The sequence below is a fragment of the Sminthopsis crassicaudata genome, chromosome 2, assembly GCF_048593235.1.
Source record: "Sminthopsis crassicaudata isolate SCR6 chromosome 2, ASM4859323v1, whole genome shotgun sequence".
Classification (NCBI taxonomy): Eukaryota; Metazoa; Chordata; class Mammalia; order Dasyuromorphia; family Dasyuridae; genus Sminthopsis; species Sminthopsis crassicaudata.
Genome location: NC_133618.1, coordinates 20,392,068 through 20,412,628, shown reverse-complemented (window position 1 = coordinate 20,412,628; position 20,561 = coordinate 20,392,068). Strand labels below are relative to the sequence as shown.

General features: G+C 37.7%; 5 pseudogenes; all 5 read right to left on the bottom strand.

The window, feature by feature from the left end:
* Window positions 1-2,894: 2,894 nt before the first annotated feature.
* LOC141552582 (RNA polymerase II subunit A C-terminal domain phosphatase SSU72 pseudogene) lies at window positions 2,895-3,419 on the bottom strand (annotated as a pseudogene).
* A 3,574-nt stretch (window positions 3,420-6,993) lies between these two features.
* LOC141552581 (RNA polymerase II subunit A C-terminal domain phosphatase SSU72 pseudogene) lies at window positions 6,994-7,518 on the bottom strand (annotated as a pseudogene).
* Window positions 7,519-11,076: 3,558 nt separating this feature from the next.
* On the bottom strand, window positions 11,077-11,601 carry LOC141552580 (RNA polymerase II subunit A C-terminal domain phosphatase SSU72 pseudogene; annotated as a pseudogene).
* Window positions 11,602-15,172: 3,571 nt separating this feature from the next.
* LOC141552579 (RNA polymerase II subunit A C-terminal domain phosphatase SSU72 pseudogene) lies at window positions 15,173-15,697 on the bottom strand (annotated as a pseudogene).
* Window positions 15,698-19,267: 3,570 nt separating this feature from the next.
* On the bottom strand, window positions 19,268-19,792 carry LOC141552578 (RNA polymerase II subunit A C-terminal domain phosphatase SSU72 pseudogene; annotated as a pseudogene).
* Window positions 19,793-20,561: the final 769 nt, after the last annotated feature.

The following is a 20,561-nucleotide window of genomic DNA, read 5'->3' as shown; positions in this document are numbered from 1 at the left end:
GATCAGGTATTTTTAACAGAGCCCAGAGGAATTAGAATGTAAAAATTATTATGTTTCAATTTAATTTCTTTTTTTTTTATAATTTTATTGATTTAGATAATTGCTCTGAGATGATTTCCATAGACTTTAACAGACTGAAAAATGTGTCACAGAAAACCAAAAGGTTAAAAATTCTTGATTTAGATCTTTTGTGTACCCTAAATGATTTCCTTTCTATCAACAGATTTTCTAACAAGATTTCAACATCAAGTAGATGAGAGAAACAAGAGAAATTGCATTGACAGAACAATGTGCTCACATCAATAGGGATAAATGTTGTTGTTTGTATTTGGTTTTGGTTGTTTGTCCTTCATAATCAATGAATATCCTGGAAGTCATACAAGTGAGCTGCATTTAAGTGAGTTTTGAGGAGTGTCCAATCTCACTTTCTCTTCTAGAGCTGCATCTACCCAGTGGTATAGTATAGAGCCATACAAAAGCAGATAACCCTGGAGGCTTGAAGTTATGTTGAGGTAATGACTTTGGCATCCAAGAAGTTTTCCAAGTCCAGCTCCCAAGGAAATTCAAGAAATGATGGTCTGGTCATTGTTTATTTGTTTTTCTTTTCAGAAATAAGTTGGATGAGATGGCATGTGAGATCTTTCTCCTCCAGGAAAACAACTTGAAAGCCCTTGGAAATATTGGGTTTGCTACAAAAGAGCCCCCCCCACCAGCAGTTCTTCATTAAGGAGAAAGTGTGATAGAGTGGGTGAACATCCCAGAACAACCAGAACAAAGCCTTATTCCTTACCAATACTTGTGGCTAGAATTTTATTAGAAGCCATTAAGTAATCAGTGCAATTATCAGGGATAAGACCTGATAATATATACACCATTTATACCAATACGCAAATTAATGTATGCCGTGAAACCATCCCAGAGTGGCAAATTTTATTGGCCAGAACTTCAAATTTTACACTCAGGTCTCCAATAAAGATAAACCGACTATTACCTAATTGGTGTTGGATTTTTAAAGGCAAGATATATATCAGTACTTTAAGGAACTTCAAGAGCAAGGGAGAAAACATCCAAGTAAGATTTATATCTTGCATGTCCATTGTCACAGTGCACTTCCAGGTCCTATTTTTTTAATGGAATTTCAAAGGCACATTGCCTTCTAAGCATATTAGCCAGTACTACTTTATTTCAGGCAGCCTAAGAATCTCATTTTAAACATCATCAGGCTGCTCAAGTTTTACATTTGCAATTTGGGATAACCAAAGGGGAAGCTAGGAGCATAGCAAAAAACTGTACAGTTTGTCTTCCTTTCCCTACTCCTACACTTTCTCTAGGGAAGAACCCTCGTTGTTTAAGACCCAATGAATTTGGCAAATGGATGTGACCCATTATAAATCTTTTGGTGCTCTGTCTTTTATCTACATTGTAATAGACACCTTTTCAGGATTTACTTTTGCAATACCAGCAGACAAAGAGACTGCCTGAGTGATCACGGAATTCATTATACAAGCTTTTGCAATTATGGGTGTGCCAGAAACAAGAAAAACAGATAATGGACCTGCATATACTTATAAACATTTTGATCATCTTTGTGCCCAGTATTTTAAATTTTCTGGCATACATTTTAAATTTTCAAGGACAGGCAATAGTAAAGAGGAGAAAGAGAGACAAACTACAAAAGAAAGGGGGAGCCACAGATAACCATAGAGAACTTTTAAATTTAGCTGTATACATGATTAACTTTTTATTTATTTTTTTGTTTGTTTATTTATTTATTTATTTATTTATTCATTCATTCATTCATTTATTTATTTATTTATTTATTTATTTATTTATTTATTTATTTATTTATTTATTTATTTATTTATTTATTTATTTATTTTTGTTAGATATGCAGACTCTAGCAGACAGGTCATATAACCCACAGAATGGGTAGTGTCCAGTGGGAGCAGCTCAACAATCTTTAGATAATTGGCAGGTGAACTGGAGAGATACATAAAGTGGTGAATAGAAGGGGCCAAATAGGTCAACTTCTTGGAGGAAAGGGTTTGCTTGTATCTGTACAGATGGAGAAGGAATCAGATGCGTGCCACTGAGCCTATTCAACTTGAGAGACAGAAGACCCTTGAAACAAAGGAAAAGACCCAAGAAACAACAGTTGGGTTCCATCACTAACAACATGTGCCTCAGGAAAAAAAAAAAAAAAAAAGCCAGAATTGACCCAAATGTGCTGATGGCAGAGGGCAGCATGGTACGATAGTTTTGTTTTGTTTTGTTTCTTTTTTTTTTTTCAGATTCCAAGTTTGCACCTAGTAATTATTTCTTATAAGACTTTCCTCACTCCAGGAAATTACTTTTTTTTTTTTTTTTTTTTTTTTTTTAAGAAAAGACACAGCTAAGGAAACAAATAAGTTTGTAAAATAGAAAATAAATACTTATTAAAAGGAAAAAAAAAACATTACAATCAATACCAGAGAAAAGTGAGATGATAAAAACAAACAACATGAAGGGAATAAAAAGTACTAAGGAAAGGAATATTGGAAACTTTTTCTGGAAAAGGAGAGAATCATCAAAAAATTTGACACATGTGATTCTTTCAAGTAAGAAGGAAAGCAATTTGAGCTTCAGTAAAATCAGATTGTGTGGAGGACAATGTTCCTACTTTCCTCCTCCAATTCTGGTAACACTTCATGAGTCTTGGTTTTCACATCTTCTGTGTATACACTGACAGTATACACTGTCAGTGTATACACTGACAGGCTCCTACAATGGCTTTTAACTCTTTGTCCTGAATGTTCACATAAATCCCATGGAATGGCTGGTTTCTGGCTGGTATCCTGGTTTCTTGAGTAGACCTAGACTTTTTTCAAATCTGAAGAAAAAAGCGAGTTTGGGCATCAGTAAAAACAGAGTGTATGGAGCCAAGTCCTATCACTTGTGTCCTCTAATTTCAGTAACAGTTCATCTATCTCAGTTTCCAAGTCTTCCATCTGCTGTATACACTGATAGAGCTCACAGATGAGAAAGGCTCCTAGACTGGCTTCTTCATTGTCCTTAATTTCCACATTAATGACATGCACTGGCCTCAGACTCTCTTGATCTCTGGAAAATAAATGTTCTAGTACCTTGTCATAGACTCTCTCTTCACAGGTAAAGATGACATCAAACTCATCCTTGCAGTTTTGGAAGCTCTCTGGCCGGCGTTTGTTTTTCTTCTTTCTTTTCAACATGTTCAAAGCCCCATTCTTGGTATAGAGCTCTTGGTCCTTCTTAAAAAGATCATTGTACATCTGATGATAGGTCATTTTGTAATCATAAACAATAGGCTGGTGTGCTGTGGGTCCAGGTAGACTTACAGAATTTCCTTCTTCAATAGATCTGACTTGGAATCCTCTTTGTTTGAGGATATGGTGAGCCTCCATGCTCCGGTTCTGGTTACTAGAGCACACCACAGCCACTTTCAGGGGAGAAGAGGGCATGATAGTGATGAGAGCACCTGGATCTAGAAGGTTGGGGAAAGCAGCAGGGAAAAAGGAGGCGGTGGTAACCAGTGGACAGCTAAAGCTACAACCTCAGCTGGGCAAGCAGAATGGAGTTGCACCTGCAGCCAAGAAAAATAAATATGTACCTTTTGTTGAGACCTTCCTGACTGGAGGGACAAGGCTGGGGAAAGCAGCAGCTTGAAGAGACTAGCTTGAGACTTTCCTGACTGGAGGGACAAGGCTGGGGAAACCAACAGCTTGAGGAGCCTAGGCGATCCTTTGGAGACCTAAAGCCACAGCTTTGGCTGTAAGCAGAATGAAGCTGCACTTGCAGCCAGGCTATATATATAGTGCTTTGAGTTGACACCTTCCTGATCTCATTCTGAAAGACTGAAAATCTTAGGCCCCACCCAAGTGAAGAGTTGCTGAGGTGTCAAGCTGAGGTGTGAACTCAGGCTTCTTGAGTCAGTTGTGTTTATTATGATGTTATCACTTGCTGAGTCAAAGGATAGATTGTTCCTTGAAGGTTAACACTTTGCAACTTAGGTCCTTGTAACCTGGAGGCCAACAGACTCTAGCACTGAAAGACTTCCAAAAGATGAATTTTGATGAATCAGTTTGGGGTAGAAAACTAGAGAATGCATGATTAAACTTGAAATGCTTCAAGATGGGCATGATGTACTTCTTAGATCAGGTATTTTTAACAGAGCCCAGAGGAATTAGAATGTAAAAATTATTATGTTTCAATTTAATTTCTTTTTTTTTTATAATTTTATTGATTTAGATAATTGCTCTGAGATGATTTCCATAGACTTTAACAGACTGAAAAATGTGTCACAGAAAACCAAAAGGTTAAAAATTCTTGATTTAGATCTTTTGTGTACCCTAAATGATTTCCTTTCTATCAACAGATTTTCTAACAAGATTTCAACATCAAGTAGATGAGAGAAACAAGAGAAATTGCATTGACAGAACAATGTGCTCACATCAATAGGGATAAATGTTGTTGTTTGTATTTGGTTTTGGTTGTTTGTCCTTCATAATCAATGAATATCCTGGAAGTCATACAAGTGAGCTGCATTTAAGTGAGTTTTGAGGAGTGTCCAATCTCACTTTCTCTTCTAGAGCTGCATCTACCCAGTGGTATAGTATAGAGCCATACAAAAGCAGATAACCCTGGAGGCTTGAAGTTATGTTGAGGTAATGACTTTGGCATCCAAGAAGTTTTCCAAGTCCAGCTCCCAAGGAAATTCAAGAAATGATGGTCTGGTCATTGTTTATTTGTTTTTCTTTTCAGAAATAAGTTGGATGAGATGGCATGTGAGATCTTTCTCCTCCAGGAAAACAACTTGAAAGCCCTTGGAAATATTGGGTTTGCTACAAAAGAGCCCCCCCCACCAGCAGTTCTTCATTAAGGAGAAAGTGTGATAGAGTGGGTGAACATCCCAGAACAACCAGAACAAAGCCTTATTCCTTACCAATACTTGTGGCTAGAATTTTATTAGAAGCCATTAAGTAATCAGTGCAATGATCAGGGATAAGACCTGATAATATATACACCATTTATACCAATACGCAAATTAATGTATGCCGTGAAACCATCCCAGAGTGGCAAATTTTATTGGCCAGAACTTCAAATTTTACACTCAGGTCTCCAATAAAGATAAACCGACTATTACCTAATTGGTGTTGGATTTTTAAAGGCAAGATATATATCAGTACTTTAAGGAACTTCAAGAGCAAGGGAGAAAACATCCAAGTAAGATTTATATCTTGCATGTCCATTGTCACAGTGCACTTCCAGGTCCTATTTTTTTAATGGAATTTCAAAGGCAGATTGCCTTCTAAGCATATTAGCCAGTACTACTTTATTTCAGGCAGCCTAAGAATCTCATTTTAAACATCATCAGGCTGCTCAAGTTTTACATTTGCAATTTGGAATAATCAAAGGGGAAGCTAGGAGCATAGCAAAAAACTGTACAGTTTGTCTTCCTTTCCCTACTCCTACACTTTCTCTAGGGAAGAACCCTCGTTGTTTAAGACCCAATGAATTTGGCAAATGGATGTGACCCATTATAAATCTTTTGGTGCTCTGTCTTTTATCTACATTGTAATAGACACCTTTTCAGGATTTACTTTTGCAATACCAGCAGACAAAGAGACTGCCTGAGTGATCACGGAATTCATTATACAAGCTTTTGCAATTATGGGTGTGCCAGAAACAAGAAAAACAGATAATGGACCTGCATATACTTATAAACATTTTGATCATCTTTGTGCCCAGTATTTTAAATTTTCTGGCATACATTTTAAATTTTCAAGGACAGGCAATAGTAAAGAGGAGAAAGAGAGACAAACTACAAAAGAAAGGGGGAGCCACAGATAACCCTAGAGAACTTTTAAATTTAGCTGTATACATGATTAATTTTTTATTTATTTTTTTGTTTGTTTATTTATTTATTTATTTGTTTGTTTGTTTGTTTATTTATTTATTTTTGTTAGATATGCAGTCTCTAGCAGACAGGTCATATAACCCACAGAATGGGTAGTGTCCAGTGGGAGCAGCTCAACAATCTTTAGATAATTGGCAGGTGAACTGGAGAGATACATAAAGTGGTGAATAGAAGGGGCCAAATAGGTCAACTTCTTGGAGGAAAGGGTTTGCTTGTATCTGTACAGATGGAGAAGGAATCAGATGCGTGCCACTGAGCCTATTCAACTTGAGAGACAGAAGACCCTTGAAACAAAGGAAAAGACCCAAGAAACAACAGTTGGGTTCCATCACTAACAACATGTGCCTCAGGAAAAAAAAAAAAAAAAAGCCAGAATTGACCCAAATGTGCTGATGGCAGAGGGCAGCATGGTACGATAGTTTTGTTTTGTTTTGTTTCTTTTTTTTTTTTCAGATTCCAAGTTTGCACCTAGTAATTATTTCTTATAAGACTTTCCTCACTCCAGGAAATTACTTTTTTTTTTTTTTTTTTTTTTTTTTTTTTTTAAGAAAAGACACAGCTAAGGAAACAAATAAGTTTGTAAAATAGAAAATAAATACTTATTAAAAGGAAAAAAAAAACATTACAATCAATACCAGAGAAAAGTGAGATGATAAAAACAAACAACATGAAGGGAATAAAAAGTACTAAGGAAAGGAATATTGGAAACTTTTTCTGGAAAAGGAGAGAATCATCAAAAAATTTGACACATGTGATTCTTTCAAGTAAGAAGGAAAGCAATTTGAGCTTCAGTAAAATCAGATTGTGTGGAGGACAATGTTCCTACTTTCCTCCTCCAATTCTGGTAACACTTCATGAGTCTTGGTTTTCACATCTTCTGTGTATACACTGACAGTATACACTGTCAGTGTATACACTGACAGGCTCCTACAATGGCTTTTAACTCTTTGTCCTGAATGTTCACATAAATCCCATGGAATGGCTGGTTTCTGGCTGGTATCCTGGTTTCTTGAGTAGACCTAGACTTTTTTCAAATCTGAAGAAAAAAGCGAGTTTGGGCATCAGTAAAAACAGAGTGTATGGAGCCAAGTCCTATCACTTGTGTCCTCTAATTTCAGTAACAGTTCATCTATCTCAGTTTCCAAATCTTCCATCTGCTGTATACACTGATAGAGCTCACAGATGAGAAAGGCTCCTAGACTGGCTTCTTCATTGTCCTTAATTTCCACATTAATGACATGCACTGGCCTCAGACTCTCTTGATCTCTGGAAAATAAATGTTCTAGTACCTTGTCATAGACTCTCTCTTCACAGGTAAAGATGACATCAAACTCATCCCTGCAGTTTTGGAAGCTCTCTGGCCGGCGTTTGTTTTTCTTCTTTCTTTTCAACATGTTCAAAGCCCCATTCTTGGTATAGAGCTCTTGGTCCTTCTTAAAAAGATCATTGTACATCTGATGATAGGTCATTTTGTAATCATAAACAATAGGCTGGTGTGCTGTGGGTCCAGGTAGACTTACAGAATTTCCTTCTTCAATAGATCTGACTTGGAATCCTCTTTGTTTGAGGATATGGTGAGCCTCCATGCTCCGGTTCTGGTTACTAGAGCACACCACAGCCACTTTCAGGGGAGAAGAGGGCATGATAGTGATGAGAGCACCTGGATCTAGAAGGTTGGGGAAAGCAGCAGGGAAAAAGGAGGCGGTGGTAACCAGTGGACAGCTAAAGCTACAACCTCAGCTGGGCAAGCAGAATGGAGTTGCACCTGCAGCCAAGAAAAATAAATATGTACCTTTTGTTGAGACCTTCCTGACTGGAGGGACAAGGCTGGGGAAAGCAGCAGCTTGAAGAGACTAGCTTGAGACTTTCCTGACTGGAGGGACAAGGCTGGGGAAACCAACAGCTTGAGGAGCCTAGGCGATCCTTTGGAGACCTAAAGCCACAGCTTTGGCTGTAAGCAGAATGAAGCTGCACTTGCAGCCAGGCTATATATATAGTGCTTTGAGTTGACACCTTCCTGATCTCATTCTGAAAGACTGAAAATCTTAGGCCCCACCCAAGTGAAGAGTTGCTGAGGTGTCAAGCTGAGGTGTGAACTCAGGCTTCTTGAGTCAGTTGTGTTTATTATGATGTTATCACTTGCTGAGTCAAAGGATAGATTGTTCCTTGAAGGTTAACACTTTGCAACTTAGGTCCTTGTAACCTGGAGGCCAACAGACTCTGGCACTGAAAGACTTCTAAAAGATGAATTTTGATGAATCAGTTTGGGGTAGAAAACTAGAGAATGCATGATTAAACTTGAAATGCTTCAAGATGGGCATGATGTACTTCTTAGATCAGGTATTTTTAACAGAGCCCAGAGGAATTAGAATGTAAAAATTATTATGTTTCAATTTAATTTCTTTTTTTTTTATAATTTTATTGATTTAGATAATTGCTCTGAGATGATTTCCATAGACTTTAACAGACTGAAAAATGTGTCACAGAAAACCAAAAGGTTAAAAATTCTTGATTTAGATCTTTTGTGTACCCTAAATGATTTCCTTTCTATCAACAGATTTTCTAACAAGATTTCAACATCAAGTAGATGAGAGAAACAAGAGAAATTGCATTGACAGAACAATGTGCTCACATCAATAGGGATAAATGTTGTTGTTTGTATTTGGTTTTGGTTGTTTGTCCTTCATAATCAATGAATATCCTGGAAGTCATACAAGTGAGCTGCATTTAAGTGAGTTTTGAGGAGTGTCCAATCTCACTTTCTCTTCTAGAGCTGCATCTACCCAGTGGTATAGTATAGATCCATACAAAAGCAGATAACCCTGGAGGCTTGAAGTTATGTTGAGGTAATGACTTTGGCATCCAAGAAGTTTTCCAAGTCCAGCTCCCAAGGAAATTCAAGAAATGATGGTCTGGTCATTGTTTATTTGTTTTTCTTTTCAGAAATAAGTTGGATGAGATGACATGTGAGATCTTTCTCCTCCAGGAAAACAACTTGAAAGCCCTTGGAAATATTGGGTTTGCTACAAAAGAGCCCCCCCCACCAGCAGTTCTTCATTAAGGAGAAAGTGTGATAGAGTGGGTGAACATCCTAGAACAACCAGAACAAAGCCTTATTCCTTACCAATACTTGTGGCTAGAATTTTATTAGAAGCCATTAAGTAATCAGTGCAATTATCAGGGATAAGACCTGATAATATATACACCATTTATACCAATACGCAAATTAATGTATGCCGTGAAACCATCCCAGAGTGGCAAATTTTATTGGCCAGAACTTCAAATTTTACACTCAGGTCTCCAATAAAGATAAACCGACTATTACCTAATTGGTGTTGGATTTTTAAAGGCAAGATATATATCACTACTTTAAGGAACTTCAAGAGCAAGTGAGAAAACATCCAAGTAAGATTTATATCTTGCATGTCCATTGTCACAGTGCACTTCCAGGTCCTATTTTTTTAATGGAATTTCAAAGGCAGATTGCCTTCTAAGCATATTAGCCAGTACTACTTTATTTCAGGCAGCCTAAGAATCTCATTTTAAACATCATCAGGCTGCTTTTACATTTGCAATTTGGGATAACCAAAGGGGAAGCTAGGAGCATAGCAAAAAACTGTACAGTTTGTCTTCCTTTCCCTACTCCTACACTTTCTCTAGGGAAGAACCCTCGTTGTTTAAGACCCAATGAATTTGGCAAATGGATGTGACCCATTATAAATCTTTTGGTGCTCTGTCTTTTATCTACATTGTAATAGACACCTTTTCAGGATTTACTTTTGCAATACCAGCAGACAAAGAGACTGCCTGAGTGATCACGGAATTCATTATACAAGCTTTTGCAATTATGGGTGTGCCAGAAACAAGAAAAACAGATAATGGACCTGCATATACTTATAAACATTTTGATCATCTTTGTGCCCAGTATTTTAAATTTTCTGGCATACATTTTAAATTTTCAAGGACAGGCAATAGTAAAGAGGAGAAAGAGAGACAAACTACAAAAGAAAGGGGGAGCCACAGATAACCCTAGAGAACTTTTAAATTTAGCTGTATACATGATTAATTTTTTATTTATTTTTTTGTTTGTTTATTTATTTATTTATTTGTTTGTTTGTTTGTTTATTTATTTATTTTTGTTAGATATGCAGTCTCTAGCAGACAGGTCATATAACCCACAGAATGGGTAGTGTCCAGTGGGAGCAGCTCAACAATCTTTAGATAATTGGCAGGTGAACTGGAGAGATACATAAAGTGGTGAATAGAAGGGGCCAAATAGGTCAACTTCTTGGAGGAAAGGGTTTGCTTGTATCTGTACAGATGGAGAAGGAATCAGATGCGTGCCACTGAGCCTATTCAACTTGAGAGACAGAAGACCCTTGAAACAAAGGAAAAGACCCAAGAAACAACAGTTGGGTTCCATCACTAACAACATGTGCCTCAGGAAAAAAAAAAAAAAAAAAGCCAGAATTGACCCAAATGTGCTGATGGCAGAGGGCAGCATGGTACGATAGTTTTGTTTTGTTTTGTTTCTTTTTTTTTTTTCAGATTCCAAGTTTGCACCTAGTAATTATTTCTTATAAGACTTTCCTCACTCCAGGAAATTACTTTTTTTTTTTTTTTTTTTTAAGAAAAGACACAGCTAAGGAAACAAATAAGTTTGTAAAATAGAAAATAAATACTTATTAAAAGGAAAAAAAAAACATTACAATCAATACCAGAGAAAAGTGAGATGATAAAAACAAACAACATGAAGGGAATAAAAAGTACTAAGGAAAGGAATATTGGAAACTTTTTCTGGAAAAGGAGAGAATCATCAAAAAATTTGACACATGTGATTCTTTCAAGTAAGAAGGAAAGCAATTTGAGCTTCAGTAAAATCAGATTGTGTGGAGGACAATGTTCCTACTTTCCTCCTCCAATTCTGGTAACACTTCATGAGTCTTGGTTTTCACATCTTCTGTGTATACACTGACAGTATACACTGTCAGTGTATACACTGACAGGCTCCTACAATGGCTTTTAACTCTTTGTCCTGAATGTTCACATAAATCCCATGGAATGGCTGGTTTCTGGCTGGTATCCTGGTTTCTTGAGTAGACCTAGACTTTTTTCAAATCTGAAGAAAAAAGCAAGTTTGGGCATCAGTAAAAACAGAGTGTATGGAGCCAAGTCCTATCACTTGTGTCCTCTAATTTCAGTAACAGTTCATCTATCTCAGTTTCCAAATCTTCCATCTGCTGTATACACTGATAGAGCTCACAGATGAGAAAGGCTCCTAGACTGGCTTCTTCATTGTCCTTAATTTCCACATTAATGACATGCACTGGCCTCAGACTCTCTTGATCTCTGGAAAATAAATGTTCTAGTACCTTGTCATAGACTCTCTCTTCACAGGTAAAGATGACATCAAACTCATCCCTGCAGTTTTGGAAGCTCTCTGGCCGGCGTTTGTTTTTCTTCTTTCTTTTCAACATGTTCAAAGCCCCATTCTTGGTATAGAGCTCTTGGTCCTTCTTAAAAAGATCATTGTACATCTGATGATAGGTCATTTTGTAATCATAAACAATAGGCTGGTGTGCTGTGGGTCCAGGTAGACTTACAGAATTTCCTTCTTCAATAGATCTGACTTGGAATCCTCTTTGTTTGAGGATATGGTGAGCCTCCATGCTCCGGTTCTGGTTACTAGAGCACACCACAGCCACTTTCAGGGGAGAAGAGGGCATGATAGTGATGAGAGCACCTGGATCTAGAAGGTTGGGGAAAGCAGCAGGGAAAAAGGAGGCGGTGGTAACCAGTGGACAGCTAAAGCTACAACCTCAGCTGGGCAAGCAGAATGGAGTTGCACCTGCAGCCAAGAAAAATAAATATGTACCTTTTGTTGAGACCTTCCTGACTGGAGGGACAAGGCTGGGGAAAGCAGCAGCTTGAAGAGACTAGCTTGAGACTTTCCTGACTGGAGGGACAAGGCTGGGGAAACCAACAGCTTGAGGAGCCTAGGCGATCCTTTGGAGACCTAAAGCCACAGCTTTGGCTGTAAGCAGAATGAAGCTGCACTTGCAGCCAGGCTATATATATAGTGCTTTGAGTTGACACCTTCCTGATCTCATTCTGAAAGACTGAAAATCTTAGGCCCCACCCAAGTGAAGAGTTGCTGAGGTGTCAAGCTGAGGTGTGAACTCAGGCTTCTTGAGTCAGTTGTGTTTATTATGATGTTATCACTTGCTGAGTCAAAGGATAGATTGTTCCTTGAAGGTTAACACTTTGCAACTTAGGTCCTTGTAACCTGGAGGCCAACAGACTCTGGCACTGAAAGACTTCTAAAAGATGAATTTTGATGAATCAGTTTGGGGTAGAAAACTAGAGAATGCATGATTAAACTTGAAATGCTTCAAGATGGGCATGATGTACTTCTTAGATCAGGTATTTTTAACAGAGCCCAGAGGAATTAGAATGTAAAAATTATTATGTTTCAATTTAATTTCTTTTTTTTTTATAATTTTATTGATTTAGATAATTGCTCTGAGATGATTTCCATAGACTTTAACAGACTGAAAAATGTGTCACAGAAAACCAAAAGGTTAAAAATTCTTGATTTAGATCTTTTGTGTACCCTAAATGATTTCCTTTCTATCAACAGATTTTCTAACAAGATTTCAACATCAAGTAGATGAGAGAAACAAGAGAAATTGCATTGACAGAACAATGTGCTCACATCAATAGGGATAAATGTTGTTGTTTGTATTTGGTTTTGGTTGTTTGTCCTTCATAATCAATGAATATCCTGGAAGTCATACAAGTGAGCTGCATTTAAGTGAGTTTTGAGGAGTGTCCAATCTCACTTTCTCTTCTAGAGCTGCATCTACCCAGTGGTATAGTATAGATCCATACAAAAGCAGATAACCCTGGAGGCTTGAAGTTATGTTGAGGTAATGACTTTGGCATCCAAGAAGTTTTCCAAGTCCAGCTCCCAAGGAAATTCAAGAAATGATGGTCTGGTCATTGTTTATTTGTTTTTCTTTTCAGAAATAAGTTGGATGAGATGACATGTGAGATCTTTCTCCTCCAGGAAAACAACTTGAAAGCCCTTGGAAATATTGGGTTTGCTACAAAAGAGCCCCCCCCACCAGCAGTTCTTCATTAAGGAGAAAGTGTGATAGAGTGGGTGAACATCCTAGAACAACCAGAACAAAGCCTTATTCCTTACCAATACTTGTGGCTAGAATTTTATTAGAAGCCATTAAGTAATCAGTGCAATTATCAGGGATAAGACCTGATAATATATACACCATTTATACCAATACGCAAATTAATGTATGCCGTGAAACCATCCCAGAGTGGCAAATTTTATTGGCCAGAACTTCAAATTTTACACTCAGGTCTCCAATAAAGATAAACCGACTATTACCTAATTGGTGTTGGATTTTTAAAGGCAAGATATATATCACTACTTTAAGGAACTTCAAGAGCAAGTGAGAAAACATCCAAGTAAGATTTATATCTTGCATGTCCATTGTCACAGTGCACTTCCAGGTCCTATTTTTTTAATGGAATTTCAAAGGCAGATTGCCTTCTAAGCATATTAGCCAGTACTACTTTATTTCAGGCAGCCTAAGAATCTCATTTTAAACATCATCAGGCTTCTTTTACATTTGCAATTTGGGATAACCAAAGGGGAAGCTAGGAGCATAGCAAAAAACTGTACAGTTTGTCTTCCTTTCCCTACTCCTACACTTTCTCTAGGGAAGAACCCTCGTTGTTTAAGACCCAATGAATTTGGCAAATGGATGTGACCCATTATAAATCTTTTGGTGCTCTGTCTTTTATCTACATTGTAATAGACACCTTTTCAGGATTTACTTTTGCAATACCAGCAGACAAAGAGACTGCCTGAGTGATCACGGAATTCATTATACAAGCTTTTGCAATTATGGGTGTGCCAGAAACAAGAAAAACAGATAATGGACCTGCATATACTTATAAACATTTTGATCATCTTTGTGCCCAGTATTTTAAATTTTCTGGCATACATTTTAAATTTTCAAGGACAGGCAATAGTAAAGAGGAGAAAGAGAGACAAACTACAAAAGAAAGGGGGAGCCACAGATAACCCTAGAGAACTTTTAAATTTAGCTGTATACATGATTAATTTTTTATTTATTTTTTTGTTTGTTTATTTATTTATTTATTTGTTTGTTTGTTTGTTTATTTATTTATTTTTGTTAGATATGCAGTCTCTAGCAGACAGGTCATATAACCCACAGAATGGGTAGTGTCCAGTGGGAGCAGCTCAACAATCTTTAGATAATTGGCAGGTGAACTGGAGAGATACATAAAGTGGTGAATAGAAGGGGCCAAATAGGTCAACTTCTTGGAGGAAAGGGTTTGCTTGTATCTGTACAGATGGAGAAGGAATCAGATGCGTGCCACTGAGCCTATTCAACTTGAGAGACAGAAGACCCTTGAAACAAAGGAAAAGACCCAAGAAACAACAGTTGGGTTCCATCACTAACAACATGTGCCTCAGGAAAAAAAAAAAAAAAAAAGCCAGAATTGACCCAAATGTGCTGATGGCAGAGGGCAGCATGGTACGATAGTTTTGTTTTGTTTTGTTTCTTTTTTTTTTTTCAGATTCCAAGTTTGCACCTAGTAATTATTTCTTATAAGACTTTCCTCACTCCAGGAAATTACTTTTTTTTTTTTTTTTTTTTTTTTTTTTTTTTTAAGAAAAGACACAGCTAAGGAAACAAATAAGTTTGTAAAATAGAAAATAAATACTTATTAAAAGGAAAAAAAAAACATTACAATCAATACCAGAGAAAAGTGAGATGATAAAAACAAACAACATGAAGGGAATAAAAAGTACTAAGGAAAGGAATATTGGAAACTTTTTCTGGAAAAGGAGAGAATCATCAAAAAATTTGACACATGTGATTCTTTCAAGTAAGAAGGAAAGCAATTTGAGCTTCAGTAAAATCAGATTGTGTGGAGGACAATGTTCCTACTTTCCTCCTCCAATTCTGGTAACACTTCATGAGTCTTGGTTTTCACATCTTCTGTGTATACACTGACAGTATACACTGTCAGTGTATACACTGACAGGCTCCTACAATGGCTTTTAACTCTTTGTCCTGAATGTTCACATAAATCCCATGGAATGGCTGGTTTCTGGCTGGTATCCTGGTTTCTTGAGTAGACCTAGACTTTTTTCAAATCTGAAGAAAAAAGCGAGTTTGGGCATCAGTAAAAACAGAGTGTATGGAGCCAAGTCCTATCACTTGTGTCCTCTAATTTCAGTAACAGTTCATCTATCTCAGTTTCCAAATCTTCCATCTGCTGTATACACTGATAGAGCTCACAGATGAGAAAGGCTCCTAGACTGGCTTCTTCATTGTCCTTAATTTCCACATTAATGACATGCACTGGCCTCAGACTCTCTTGATCTCTGGAAAATAAATGTTCTAGTACCTTGTCATAGACTCTCTCTTCACAGGTAAAGATGACATCAAACTCATCCCTGCAGTTTTGGAAGCTCTCTGGCCGGCGTTTGTTTTTCTTCTTTCTTTTCAACATGTTCAAAGCCCCATTCTTGGTATAGAGCTCTTGGTCCTTCTTAAAAAGATCATTGTACATCTGATGATAGGTCATTTTGTAATCATAAACAATAGGCTGGTGTGCTGTGGGTCCAGGTAGACTTACAGAATTTCCTTCTTCAATAGATCTGACTTGGAATCCTCTTTGTTTGAGGATATGGTGAGCCTCCATGCTCCGGTTCTGGTTACTAGAGCACACCACAGCCACTTTCAGGGGAGAAGAGGGCATGATAGTGATGAGAGCACCTGGATCTAGAAGGTTGGGGAAAGCAGCAGGGAAAAAGGAGGCGGTGGTAACCAGTGGACAGCTAAAGCTACAACCTCAGCTGGGCAAGCAGAATGGAGTTGCACCTGCAGCCAAGAAAAATAAATATGTACCTTTTGTTGAGACCTTCCTGACTGGAGGGACAAGGCTGGGGAAAGCAGCAGCTTGAAGAGACTAGCTTGAGACTTTCCTGACTGGAGGGACAAGGCTGGGGAAACCAACAGCTTGAGGAGCCTAGGCGATCCTTTGGAGACCTAAAGCCACAGCTTTGGCTGTAAGCAGAATGAAGCTGCACTTGCAGCCAGGCTATATATATAGTGCTTTGAGTTGACACCTTCCTGATCTCATTCTGAAAGACTGAAAATCTTAGGCCCCACCCAAGTGAAGAGTTGCTGAGGTGTCAAGCTGAGGTGTGAACTCAGGCTTCTTGAGTCAGTTGTGTTTATTATGATGTTATCACTTGCTGAGTCAAAGGATAGATTGTTCCTTGAAGGTTAACACTTTGCAACTTAGGTCCTTGTAACCTGGAGGCCAACAGACTCTGGCACTGAAAGACTTCTAAAAGATGAATTTTGATGAATCAGTTTGGGGTAGAAAACTAGAGAATGCATGATTAAACTTGAAATGCTTCAAGATGGGCATGATGTACTTCTTAGATCAGGTATTTTTAACAGAGCCCAGAGGAATTAGAATGTAAAAATTATTATGTTTCAATTTAATTTCTTTTTTTTTTATAATTTTATTGATTTAGATAATTGCTCTGAGATGATTTCCATAGACTTTAACAGACTGAAAAATGTGTCACAGAAAACCAAAAGGTTAAAAATTCTTGATTTAGATCTTTTGTGTACCCTAAATGATTTCCTTTCTATCAACAGATTTTCTAACAAGATTTCAACATCAAGTAGATGAGAGAAACAAGAGAAATTGCATTGACAGAACAATGTGCTCACATCAATAGGGATAAATGTTGTTGTTTGTATTTGGTTTTGGTTGTTTGTCCTTCATAATCAATGAATATCCTGGAAGTCATACAAGTGAGCTGCATTTAAGTGAGTTTTGAGGAGTGTCCAATCTCACTTTCTCTTCTAGAGCTGCATCTACCCAGTGGTATAGTATAGATCCATACAAAAGCAGATAACCCTGGAGGCTTGAAGTTATGTTGAGGTAATGACTTTGGCATCCAAGAAGTTTTCCAAGTCCAGCTCCCAAGGAAATTCAAGAAATGATGGTCTGGTCATTGTTTATTTGTTTTTCTTTTCAGAAATAAGTTGGATGAGATGACATGTGAGATCTTTCTCCTCCAGGAAAACAACTTGAAAGCCCTTGGAAATATTGGGTTTGCTACAAAAGAGCCCCCCCCACCAGCAGTTCTTCATTAAGGAGAAAGTGTGATAGAGTGGGTGAACATCCTAGAACAACCAGAACAAAGCCTTATTCCTTACCAATACTTGTGGCTAGAATTTTATTAGAAGCCATTAAGTAATCAGTGCAATTATCAGGGATAAGACCTGATAATATATACACCATTTATACCAATACGCAAATTAATGTATGCCGTGAAACCATCCCAGAGTGGCAAATTTTATTGGCCAGAACTTCAAATTTTACACTCAGGTCTCCAATAAAGATAAACCGACTATTACCTAATTGGTGTTGGATTTTTAAAGGCAAGATATATATCACTACTTTAAGGAACTTCAAGAGCAAGTGAGAAAACATCCAAGTAAGATTTATATCTTGCATGTCCATTGTCACAGTGCACTTCCAGGTCCTATTTTTTTAATGGAATTTCAAAGGCAGATTGCCTTCTAAGCATATTAGCCAGTACTACTTTATTTCAGGCAGCCTAAGAATCTCATTTTAAACATCATCAGGCTGCTTTTACATTTGCAATTTGGGATAACCAAAGGGGAAGCTAGGAGCATAGCAAAAAACTGTACAGTTTGTCTTCCTTTCCCTACTCCTAAACTTTCTCTAGGGAAGAACCCTCGTTGTTTAAGACCCAATGAATTTGGCAAATGGATGTGACCCATTATAAATCTTTTGGTGCTCTGTCTTTTATCTACATTGTAATAGACACCTTTTCAGGATTTACTTTTGCAATACCAGCAGACAAAGAGACTGCCTGAGTGATCACGGAATTCATTATACAAGCTTTTGCAATTATGGGTGTGCCAGAAACAAGAAAAACAGATAATGGACCTGCATATACTTATAAACATTTTGATCATCTTTGTGCCCAGTATTTTAAATTTTCTGGCATACATTTTAAATTTTCAAGGACAGGCAATAGTAAAGAGGAGAAAGAGAGACAAACTACAAAAGAAAGGGGGAGCCACAGATAACCCTAGAGAACTTTTAAATTTAGCTGTATACATGATTAATTTTTTATTTATTTTTTTGTTTGTTTATTTATTTATTTATTTGTTTGTTTGTTTGTTTATTTATTTATTTTTGTTAGATATGCAGTCTCTAGCAGACAGGTCATATAACCCACAGAATGGGTAGTGTCCAGTGGGAGCAGCTCAACAATCTTTAGATAATTGGCAGGTGAACTGGAGAGATACATAAAGTGGTGAATAGAAGGGGCCAAATAGGTCAACTTCTTGGAGGAAAGGGTTTGCTTGTATCTGTACAGATGGAGAAGGAATCAGATGCGTGCCACTGAGCCTATTCAACTTGAGAGACAGAAGACCCTTGAAACAAAGGAAAAGACCCAAGAAACAACAGTTGGGTTCCATCACTAACAACATGTGCCTCAGGAAAAAAAAAAAAAAAAAAGCCAGAATTGACCCAAATGTGCTGATGGCAGAGGGCAGCATGGTACGATAGTTTTGTTTTGTTTTGTTTCTTTTTTTTTTTTCAGATTCCAAGTTTGCACCTAGTAATTATTTCTTATAAGACTTTCCTCACTCCAGGAAATTACTTTTTTTTTTTTTTTTTTTTTTTTTTTTTTTTAAGAAAAGACACAGCTAAGGAAACAAATAAGTTTGTAAAATAGAAAATAAATACTTATTAAAAGGAAAAAAAAAACATTACAATCAATACCAGAGAAAAGTGAGATGATAAAAACAAACAACATGAAGGGAATAAAAAGTACTAAGGAAAGGAATATTGGAAACTTTTTCTGGAAAAGGAGAGAATCATCAAAAAATTTGACACATGTGATTCTTTCAAGTAAGAAGGAAAGCAATTTGAGCTTCAGTAAAATCAGATTGTGTGGAGGACAATGTTCCTACTTTCCTCCTCCAATTCTGGTAACACTTCATGAGTCTTGGTTTTCACATCTTCTGTGTATACACTGACAGTATACACTGTCAGTGTATACACTGACAGGCTCCTACAATGGCTTTTAACTCTTTGTCCTGAATGTTCACATAAATCCCATGGAATGGCTGGTTTCTGGCTGGTATCCTGGTTTCTTGAGTAGACCTAGACTTTTTTCAAATCTGAAGAAAAAAGCGAGTTTGGGCATCAGTAAAAACAGAGTGTATGGAGCCAAGTCCTATCACTTGTGTCCTCTAATTTCAGTAACAGTTCATCTATCTCAGTTTCCAAATCTTCCATCTGCTGTATACACTGATAGAGCTCACAGATGAGAAAGGCTCCTAGACTGGCTTCTTCATTGTCCTTAATTTCCACATTAATGACATGCACTGGCCTCAGACTCTCTTGATCTCTGGAAAATAAATGTTCTAGTACCTTGTCATAGACTCTCTCTTCACAGGTAAAGATGACATCAAACTCATCCCTGCAGTTTTGGAAGCTCTCTGGCCGGCGTTTGTTTTTCTTCTTTCTTTTCAACATGTTCAAAGCCCCATTCTTGGTATAGAGCTCTTGGTCCTTCTTAAAAAGATCATTGTACATCTGATGATAGGTCATTTTGTAATCATAAACAATAGGCTGGTGTGCTGTGGGTCCAGGTAGACTTACAGAATTTCCTTCTTCAATAGATCTGACTTGGAATCCTCTTTGTTTGAGGATATGGTGAGCCTCCATGCTCCGGTTCTGGTTACTAGAGCACACCACAGCCACTTTCAGGGGAGAAGAGGGCATGATAGTGATGAGAGCACCTGGATCTAGAAGGTTGGGGAAAGCAGCAGGGAAAAAGGAGGCGGTGGTAACCAGTGGACAGCTAAAGCTACAACCTCAGCTGGGCAAGCAGAATGGAGTTGCACCTGCAGCCAAGAAAAATAAATATGTACCTTTTGTTGAGACCTTCCTGACTGGAGGGACAAGGCTGGGGAAAGCAGCAGCTTGAAGAGACTAGCTTGAGACTTTCCTGACTGGAGGGACAAGGCTGGGGAAACCAACAGCTTGAGGAGCCTAGGCGATCCTTTGGAGACCTAAAGCCACAGCTTTGGCTGTAAGCAGAATGAAGCTGCACTTGCAGCCAGGCTATATATATAGTGCTTTGAGTTGACACCTTCCTGATCTCATTCTGAAAGACTGAAAATCTTAGGCCCCACCCAAGTGAAGAGTTGCTGAGGTGTCAAGCTGAGGTGTGAACTCAGGCTTCTTGAGTCAGTTGTGTTTATTATGATGTTATCACTTGCTGAGTCAAAGGATAGATTGTTCCTTGAAGGTTAACACTTTGCAACTTAGGTCCTTGTAACCTGGAGGCCAACAGACTCTGGCACTGAAAGACTTCTAAAAGATGAATTTTGATGAATCAGTTTGGGGTAGAAAACTAGAGAATGCATGATTAAACTTGAAATGCTTCAAGATGGGCATGATGTACTTCTTAGATCAGGTATTTTTAACAGAG